Genomic DNA, 9,753 nt, shown 5'->3' with positions numbered 1-9,753 from the left:
CTCTGAAGAAGAAATGTTGCCTCCTTTGCAACAGACCATGCTACTGCTGATTTGGTGAGACGTTATAATGATCCGTTGTCCTCCACCATTAGTGTGGTTACTGTTCCTCAGCACTGGAATGATATTCAGGAGATCTGAGACTGATGAAGGAGGGAAGCTGGCTAGAACACTGGTGATGGAAGTCCTATTCCAAATCCAAATAGCTGCAGAATAGCTTTTGAAGTCTTACACCATGGCTGTGTAGAGCAAAAAGAAAAGTTTATTAACCTCTCTGACAGCATCCATGAAGCCCTGATCTGCTGTTTTGGTTCATGTGGATGGCATCTTGGTTAACTCAGGTTATTTGCATGCAGTGACAGATATAAAGTTCCTCACTATAAAATCATTCAGATTTGGACTAAGTTCAGGGAGATCAATTGATTAACCCAAAGTCACACTGCAAGAAAGCATCAGAAGCAAGAGTAGAATCCAGGTTTCCTAATTCCTAGGCCTATAGGTAATCTACTACACCTTGCTATCCAACAAGAGAGTTACTAACTCTCAGTTTCACCATGTCAGCTCCACACGGTACACGCTACTGTGGCATCTGATGATGCCACAAACCCAGCCAGTGGAAAGGAACTGGTCAGCCACTCTTCTTCTTGGTGTGCAACAGACTACTGACACCTGGCTGCTAACTACCCTTGTCCATGCCCACCTTGCCTCCCATACAGCTGACCCAAATGGGTGTGCTTACATATGTAGCATTATTGATTTGACAATTGCAAATATTTTGGTGGGGGGGAGGGGTGAAGCGCTTCCCTTCCCACACAACATTATATGACAATGCCCATAAACAGAGTGACAATGTCGTATGAAGCAACCCTGGCAATGGATGCCTAATTCGGTGAGGTAGGTAGAGAGTATTCCCATATTAGGGGAGAAAAAAAAAAAACAGGTGTAGAAAAGTTAAGGCCAACCTAGTGAAAAATGTCACTTATTTTAGATGCTTCAGCTTTTGGGTGCCCGTCTTTTGAGACACATGCATGCCTCTGGTTGGGCACCTAAAACCCGAGACGCACAAGAGGAAACTTTATGCATATATGATGGACATGTCCAGTTATGATAGTGTATTGGGGTGCCAACTGTAACCAAATACCACAAATTGTTGGATAATCATTACCAAATGATCCTTTTGTAAATCCTCCAGGGGCTTCCTAGTGGAAATGGTCACACAAAAAGAATCACTTCGCCCTGCAAAAAGAAAGATAGCCCAACTGTAGAGAATTGATTTAAAGAAAAGGATGTTCTAGTTCTGGGGGGAAAAAACCACACACCAGTTACGTACTCACTAAAAAGACAGAGGACAGATAGATATTTAGACATTTGGTTACATTTTATTCAATACTCAAAGTACACCCACTTGCAAAAAAACACCCCCTCCCCCAAACTGTACTCTTGTTCAATATGGTTGAATATTAACATTTGATAGACATGCCTGGTCTGTTAAAAATGCATATGTACAGATTTCACTCAATTTAGTAAAATCACTAGAAACAACATAGGTGTTGAATAACGCTCACGTGGTAACATGGTAATACCCTGCTAAATAGAAAGATTGGATGACTATATTCCTGTTTAGCATCTCTTGAACCAAAAGCTAACTGTTGCAATTTATTTATGTTTTTATTTATTTTATTTCAATGTATGTATTTATCTATTTAGCGTCAGCATTGTAAGGCCTGATTCAATAATGTTTATGAAGCGCTACATATAGTAAGTGCAAAGTATCATAATGGCCAGTCAATGACAGAATCATAGGACTGGAAGGGACCTCACAAGATCATCTAGTCCAGTCCTCTGCACTTATGGCAGGACCAAGCATTATGTAGAGCATCCCTGACAGGTGTTTGTCTCACCTGCTCTTAAAAATCTCCAATGACGGAGATTCCACAACCTCCCTAGGCAATTTATTTCAGTGCTTAACTACCCTGACAGTTAGGAAGTTTTTCCTAATGTCCAACCTAAGATGCCCTTGCTGCAATTTAAGCCCATTGCTTCTTGTCCAATCCTCAGAGGTTAAGGAGAACAATTTTTCTCCCTCCTCCTTGTATGTACTTTCTTTTATGTACTTGAAATTTGTTATGTCCCCCCTCAGCCTTCTCTTTTCCAGACTAATTCTGCAGTCTCTTCTCCAGACTTTTTCAATCTTCCCTGATAGGTCACGTTTTCGAAACCTGTAATGATTTTTGTTGCTCTTCTCTGGACTGTCTCCAACTTATCCACATCATTCCTGAAATGTGGCACCCAGAACTGGACACAATACTCCAGTTGAGACCTAATCAGTGCGGAGTATAGCAGAAGAATTACTTCTCGTGTCTTGCTTACAACACTCCTGCTAATACATCCCAGAAGGACATTTGCTTTTCTTGCAACAGTGTTACACTGTTGACTCATATCTAGCTTGGGATCCATTAAGATCCCCAGATCCCTTTCTGCAGTACTCCTTTCTAGGCAGTCATTTCCCATTGTGTAGGTGTGCAACTCATTTGTTCCTTCCTAAATGGAGTACTTTTCATTGGTCCTCATTGAACTTCATAATGAAATTTTCATCCTATTTACTTCAGACCATTTCCTCCAGATCATTTTGAATTCAAATCCTATCGTCCAAAGCACAGAGATAGCACTAGACCAAGAGAGCTCTGACCCTAATTCCTGTGTGCCACAGGGCCTCTAGGGGATTGGCCCCCCCTCCCCCCAGCCCACCCCACCCTACCCTACCCTACGGAGTTTACCACATCCCAAACTTCCTAAAGCTTTTATAAGACCAGCTAGCTTTTTTAAGCCCTTGTAATGTGAACTGTTGCTCTGAAGAGATGGGGTGAAATCCTGCCCCCACTGAAGTCAATGGCAAAACTCCCATTGATGTCAGTGAAGCCAAGATTTCACCCAACAGTGGTTAGCAGAACCCCAGAGTCCAAAGCCACATTATACTGACCACAAAAACTAAACAAGGCCTGTTACACTAGTTCATACCCGTTATTGTAAGGTTTTAAACAACCCAGGAATGCTACTGTGCATGTCTGAAAACAATTCCCATGCTCACCACTTCAGAACTACCAAACCAATTTTCTTCAAACTCAGCTTGTTTTAAGAGCTCAGGTGAGATCTACAAAACAGCTAACTCTGGACAAAATTGTTGAGACTCAAGTTTCATGTGTACATATTATCTGACTGGAACATGTGGGTCAAGGACATTCTTTAAAACATGCAGAACTCAATTGTGCTCAATTTTTTTTAAATCACCTCTGGGTGGAGACCAAGCATGGAAAAAAATTAATCCTAAGGGAATTTAATTGAGAAAAATTATAAACCATTGAAAAAAGTGAGTGTGTGGTTATGTAGTGGAAATTCTATCACTTCCACTATAATGTATCTAAATGACAGTATAGTTCCTCCCCAAATGAATCTGGCATTCAGATTACTTGTTTTCAACAAAAGCAAATAAGTAAATAAATGAAAATGCAGAAAAAAAAATAAATGTAGCCAATTGTAACAGGTCAGTATACTTTCAGTGAGCAAGACTTTCTTGTGGGTCCACCAAAATACTGCCTTTTCACATTTTTTGACTAAGAGCTTATGCATCATTCAAACTGGTTTCTAACTGGTTTGTCCAATTGATTTTTTTTATTTTATGGACCAAACTCTGCTTGCCTTTCTCATGAATATTTCCACTTACTCCAATGAGACTACCCAGCTGAATAAGGAAATGAGAACTTTGCCCTTATATGTATATGACAATATTAAAAAAATAATATGGGGAATAGACGAAAATAAAAAAAAAAAAATTATACTGACAGGACAGTAGTTTCTTCTTGGTTAGAAATGCTATGACACCCCTTTCCCCAGTAAATACAAATTAATTAATTATTTTTCTGGAACTGCTGTTTTAAATATGTTGTGAACTGATGGAAAAGGTTGACTGCCTGCACTACAACCAAACATTAGGAGTGGAGAAAATTAGGAGGGGTAATGCAGGAATCCTGAAGGTATGCTCAGAGGGGCAGGAACAGAACTGGTGAAAGTTTAGGTGGGGAGCATATTCCCATCATCATCATCCCAGTGCCTGCACCTGGAATATGCAGTTTATAAGAATCAAGCACAGGGTTTGTTTTAGGTTCTGTTAAAAGTGCGTTGGAAAAATATGATATGGGACAGTCAGGTAATAACATTGATTTTTCTAAGGCTCGGTTCTGCATTTAAAATTCAGTAGAATTAAGTAAGTAAATAAAGGCAGCAGAATTTGCCCTGTAGATTTATCGATATAAACTGTATATACAAATGTATCCATTACTTTTATATACACACACCCCCTTGGGTAATTCCATTCACATCAGATCTGCCTAACATTGGAAAAGGAAGCTACTCTTATTTCTGAATCCATTCTAATATACTGCGCTAGCATTTAAAAAAGTGTTTCCCTGTAGGGATTTCTTTAAAATAATTATATAAATGTGAATATTTAGGCAGTGTGGTTGGTTGGTTGGTTTTGTTTTGCTTTTACCTTGTGGACGGAAAAGATTAGCCAAGGTGAAGGATACAATATGAATGGCAAAGGAATCTTTAAAAAAAAAAAAAAAAAAAAAAATTAAAAAATGGTGGGATAAATAAGTAAAATTAATAACAAAAATAAAATCTAAGAGGTAAAAAAACTATGGTGTTCCCTGTGGAGAAGAGGGGTGTATTTGAATCTGATAATTTTGCTCCTCTACCAGTTTCTCTAAAGTTGGCAACAAAACAGCTTATGTTCAACATACAACGGAGAAGCCCAGCATGTCTGTGGATTCACACTAAATAGCATGGTGATGAATTAAATGGTGGATAGTTTACTACCAATTATAATGCAATTACAACTAGATGAAAAATATGGGTATCTATTCTTTGGAGCCAACTGGACAGACACAGTGCAACTGAAATCTCCAGCTGCTGGACTGTAGACACAGCAAGTCTTTCTGGCACTGGAGGTTGACAGGGTTTGTGATTTCCAAAGCCCTTGGCTCTGGCCTTGGCAAATCTTCAGATGCAAAGAGCCTCCTAGGTCACTATAGGCAGTACAAATGGAGGTACTGAAAGAGAAATTTGGGGTTTAAATGCATATTTGGAATGGTATTAAATTCCCAGGTGATCTCTTACTAGCTGAGGAAGAAGGAATGGCTGAATTGCGGCCTCTTTCCTTAAGAAATTTCATGCCTTTTGAAATTTTCAGATTGGACCTCAAAGCGAGCAATGCTTTTTATGCAGCTGTTCAGGTTTCTTCTGCTTTATATTTTACTAACCTATGCTATTCTTTGCACCATGTTTGTAGGGTAAAAATGGATCACAAGGCAATGAAACAAAAGTCAGTCCCACTTCTACACTGTCCAGATGAGATCTTTGTAACTTAGGTCAAATTTTGCCTTTCAGATTCATGTTTTAAGGACGTGCAGGCTGGTTTGAGGAATTTTAGGTTTTGCAAGGGTTCATTGTTGTTTTGCTCTAGAGCTTCTCTTCCACCACCACCAGAGAAATCACTGTTATTATGGCTGGATGCAAACTGCCCAATTAAAAGAGCTGCTCCATAAAGGTTTAAAATTCTAAAACAAAAACATGGGAGAGGAAAGGAAATTTCTTTATAAAGCTCTTTGTCTTTCATAGCAAATCCTGGTTTTGCTGTGCTGATACCCCTCAGCACGTAATAAAGCCTACAAGACACCAGCGTTTTAATCCTTTCTGTTGTAATGGTGATTGCTGAAAAAATGCAACCTAGCCATTTAATCATTTGATGTTGCTCGTTTTCTCTTAAACGGGGGTGTCAGTAAATACTCTGATATACCCGCCTCTTTCCCTGAAGAAATTTATGTGCCAGATATTTAGAAAGCTGCAAACATCTCTCCTCTCCTATTAAAATATCCTCAGCCACACGGTAACTATTCAGGTGTGAGTGCACAAAGGTAGGTCTGGGTTTTTGTTAGTTACTTTGTTTTCCTTGCAGTTTTTGTGTCACAGTCTCTCTCTTTTTATGGTCGTTTCCATTAATTGATTTTTGTCTAGCAGTTTTATCATTTCAGCCAGGCAGCCGGGGAGGGACATAATGAGATGCTACATAATAAGGACAGACAGCAAGGTTCACTCCCATTTAAAATCATTGTATTTAAGAAATTAACATTCAATAGGCAGAAACATTCCAGCAAAGAGACAGTATTGCCAAATAATGCATCCAGTTGGCTTAATCCCTGCTGCTTTTCAAGTGTTATTGAGTGAATGTGATCGACACTACCTATAAATAACCCCTTATGATACCCAAACTCTGGGGGAAAAGTTTGCAGTCGGTTGATTGCCTGCCTTAGCTTCTAAAACTTAGGAACTATTCGAGTTGTGAGTTCAAGACCGCCTTCCACTGCTTTTAGATTTAAGGGGTGAAAATCTTGGGTCATCCTCGCATGTAAAAAACACGTGTAAAGTCATCAATAGGGCTCCTACAATTTAATTCTGAAGCAATGTTTTTCGGGGGGGGGGGGGGCAGAAGGATGAAGAATCGGTCACTTTATTATCTTTCTCCTCCTGCTGCAGGAATATATAGTTGTAAAGGGAAAGTAACTATGCACTGTTACAAAAAAGAAATGTATATATATGTAACCGATCCGCAGGTTTCAAATAAATATAACCGTTCCTTTCTCTTATAAGAGGTTGTCTAATGCTTTAAACGGATGAGAGTAAATAGTTTTTAGGTAACAGTAAGAAAATAAAAAGACAAAAATACACACACACCACTCGCGAAAGCGCAGGAAAATCTTCAATCTACCTGTCCAAAGAGGTGTTAGAAAAGTCAACAGGGAGTGATTTGTAGCCGACCGTCTGGATTCAGCTTTGATTTGCCTAAGTAGTACAAGCTATTGTTTAATTTCTGCTGTTTTCAGTCAAAATATTCAGGAGTGGCTAAGCTGCTGAGATGGCCATATAAATAAAGTCATTAGACACAACATTTCACAGGAACAAACCTCTCGGAAGAAAAATGTTCAAACACTTTTTTTTTTTTTTAAATTATCTTACAAAACAATAATTTTCCAGAAGTAGGTTCTGTGCATAAAACCCACCGTGCTGCTGAAAAGGCAGACTGCGTCTCCCTGTCTAACACGCACCTTACCTTGACTCCAGCTTGCTTCCTGTTTAGCAGCGAGATTTTAAATGTGCGGTGCTGCCTTAAAGGTGAATTGTGTCAGTTTTCATAATAAACAGCCTTCAAACAGATTAGCTGCTGTCGCGGGCTAAATGTAATTTCTTTTGTAGCAGGCACAATGCTTAAATAATAGCTCGAGAGAGACAAAAAACACGTTAATGTAACAAACTGTGTGCAAATGTGTAGGCGTGATAGTTACATATCCACGGCTATCTAAAAAGCGAACAAATTTGCTTATATAGAGCTACATTTTATGTTATTGTGTGACCCGATGGTTCTTTAAATCCTATCCTCGCGATCGTGTGTCTGTGTCAGAGAGAGAGACACACACACACCGCAAACAGAAACATATGACAAACACCACAGAGTATCTGTCGTCTACTAACGTGAGCGGCTGGGCCAGGACAATTGGTATTTAAAAGTACAGAACATAAAGTTATCGATACAACGTGTAACTTACTGTGCCACCAATTTTCGGTCGCAGAAGGAAACTGCGCGTTTAAGCCACAAATGTAGGACTCAAGGAAACTGATTTTTCAAGTCATATGTAACTATGCTCCAGTTAAGAAGGAAAGGATTTTCTCTACTGTTATATTTACCTTAAACCTTTGTTGGGCCAGGTTATCAATTGAATCGTGGTTGTTCCCTCGCCTGGTGCCCTGGGAAAGTGACAACTTTCAAATTGTAAAAAGTCTGAGCGCTTCCAAGGAGTGGAGAGAAAAAATTAGTTTCGTTCCTCCGTTCACAGCAAAAGCGGCAGGTTGACTTTAGTTGAACAACTTCAGATGGGTTTAGGATGAGAACCCTGCAGACCGTCACAGAATGCAGGGAATCAATTTAACTTGCTAAAATGCAGAGGGATTTTTTTATTTTTTTTTTGGTATTGATTTCACCCTTTTGCTTTCAGCCCATCCCCTGACTGCCATTTAGGCCAAGATTGGGTATAATGGAAATATCATCAGGAGACAATTACCCTTTCAGCGTATTCACTTCTCCTCACAGACACTGTTATTTGAGAAATAGGATCATTTGATTTCATATTGCACTAAATAACACCCAGCCGTCTCAAATTGCCAGCTTCTTAAAAACCACCCATTGGAATAAATTGCCTCGCTCCTCTTCTGGCTCCCCCCGCCCCCAGAGCAATATTCTGTGAATCGAGCCTAACTTTAATAAAATAATAATAATTAAAAAAAAAAAAACAAATAGGAAAGAACTAAAGAAGATACAATCAGACACACGCCGGCGGAAGCGCGGGCGTATTACAGGCCCTTCGGCACCGAAAGGGTCGAGTTGTTGGCCGGTTCGGACACGGGTTCGAGCCGGGCCAGCTAAATTTATCCACCCAAGCGAATTTTCAATCAAAGCCTCGCGGGTTAAAGCCAGGCGGCTGAGGGCGGGGGTAGAAAATCACGGATCCTGAGATTGCCCCAAGGATCGCACTGCTTGCTAGGCGCTGCGATATCGGGCACTTGTTGCCCCCCCCGTCCCCCATTCTCCCCCAAGTCCTGGTTCTATAGACTTCGATTCGGATAGACACATACCACGGATTCCTTCCGGCTCCTGCGGGGCTTCTTTCAAACAGGCGTGTGCGTGGGGGGGGGGGGGGGCAGCAGGGGAGTAGTTGTGTTTTGTTTCATTGCCTGGTTGCGTTTGAATCGGAGTCCCGGCAGCGGCAGTGAAGGGGACCGCTCGCTCGCTCTGTCTGTCTGTCTGTCTGTCTGATCCGTTCTCTTCCTTCTTTCTGTCTCTCTTTCCGCGTGCAAAGCCTTGAGAGAGAGAGACACCAAGTTTCCTGCACAAACTGCAATCAGTGGCATTTTAGCGATAGATAAGCAGCGCTCAGCAATGCACTGAATTTGTTAATTGGTACTTGAACTGCTAAGCCTGATGTGCGAGATTTTAGTAAATTTTTTTTTTAAGAGCAGATTTTTACCCTATCTTGCATTGGTTCCATATATGCCAAGGTGTGATGTGCTTCTAAGGCGATGGCTGCTCATCTGGCCATCACAGACCTCGTTAAATTTGTATTAATGGCAATTTCGGATTACTAATTAGATTTGCTGGGTAATTGAAATTACATGTGTCTGCTGTGTACGGAGGGGAGAAGCTCTAAATATTTCACAGGGGTGTAGATACCTAGATAACCTCGTCTATAACGCTGCTTACACACTTCGGCCCAGGTAGCGTCTTTGGAGATGAAAGTTCGGATTTTTACCCATCGCTTATTCAGACACTGTCTGAAACCCTGAATTAATCCCATTTTGGTTCTCTGACCAAAATTTCCTTTGTGTAAAAGTGTGGGCACTCCGATATCCGGAAAAAATGCTCACAAATGGGGGTGAGGTGTGAGAAGGAATCTTCAGAGACGTTAAAGGCCCCGATCTTGCAGTTCTAGTTCAAGCAGAAAGCTCTGTTCACTAAAAGACGGATCCAAAGTCCCCTGGAATCAACAGGGTTTTTTCCATGACTACAGTGGGTTTGGATCAGGCCCTAAAACCTGTGAGATTTAGCCCAGAAATAGGAACCGCTAAATTAGCTGGTTCTGCTTCACAGAA

At 40.6% G+C, this 9,753-nt stretch overlaps 1 long non-coding RNA gene across 1 annotated transcript; it reads right to left on the bottom strand.

Annotated features, from left to right (window-relative positions):
- On the bottom strand, positions 1–9,150 carry LOC137143197 (uncharacterized). Its single transcript, XR_010917124.1, has 4 exons — positions 8,740–9,150; positions 7,795–8,000; positions 1,163–1,233; positions 1–236 (listed from the first exon to the last, which is right to left on the bottom strand). It is a non-coding gene; the product is annotated as an uncharacterized lncRNA (long non-coding RNA).
- Positions 9,151–9,753: the final 603 nt, after the last annotated feature.

Source organism: Emydura macquarii, unplaced genomic scaffold (assembly GCF_026122565.2).
Source record: "Emydura macquarii macquarii isolate MOO-44397 ecotype Brisbane River unplaced genomic scaffold, CSIRO-AGI_Emac_v2 contig_3305, whole genome shotgun sequence".
NCBI lineage: Eukaryota > Metazoa > Chordata > Testudines > Chelidae > Emydura > Emydura macquarii.
The sequence above is the reverse complement of the archived record's forward strand: the minus strand, read 5'-3'. Positions and strand labels throughout refer to the sequence as shown.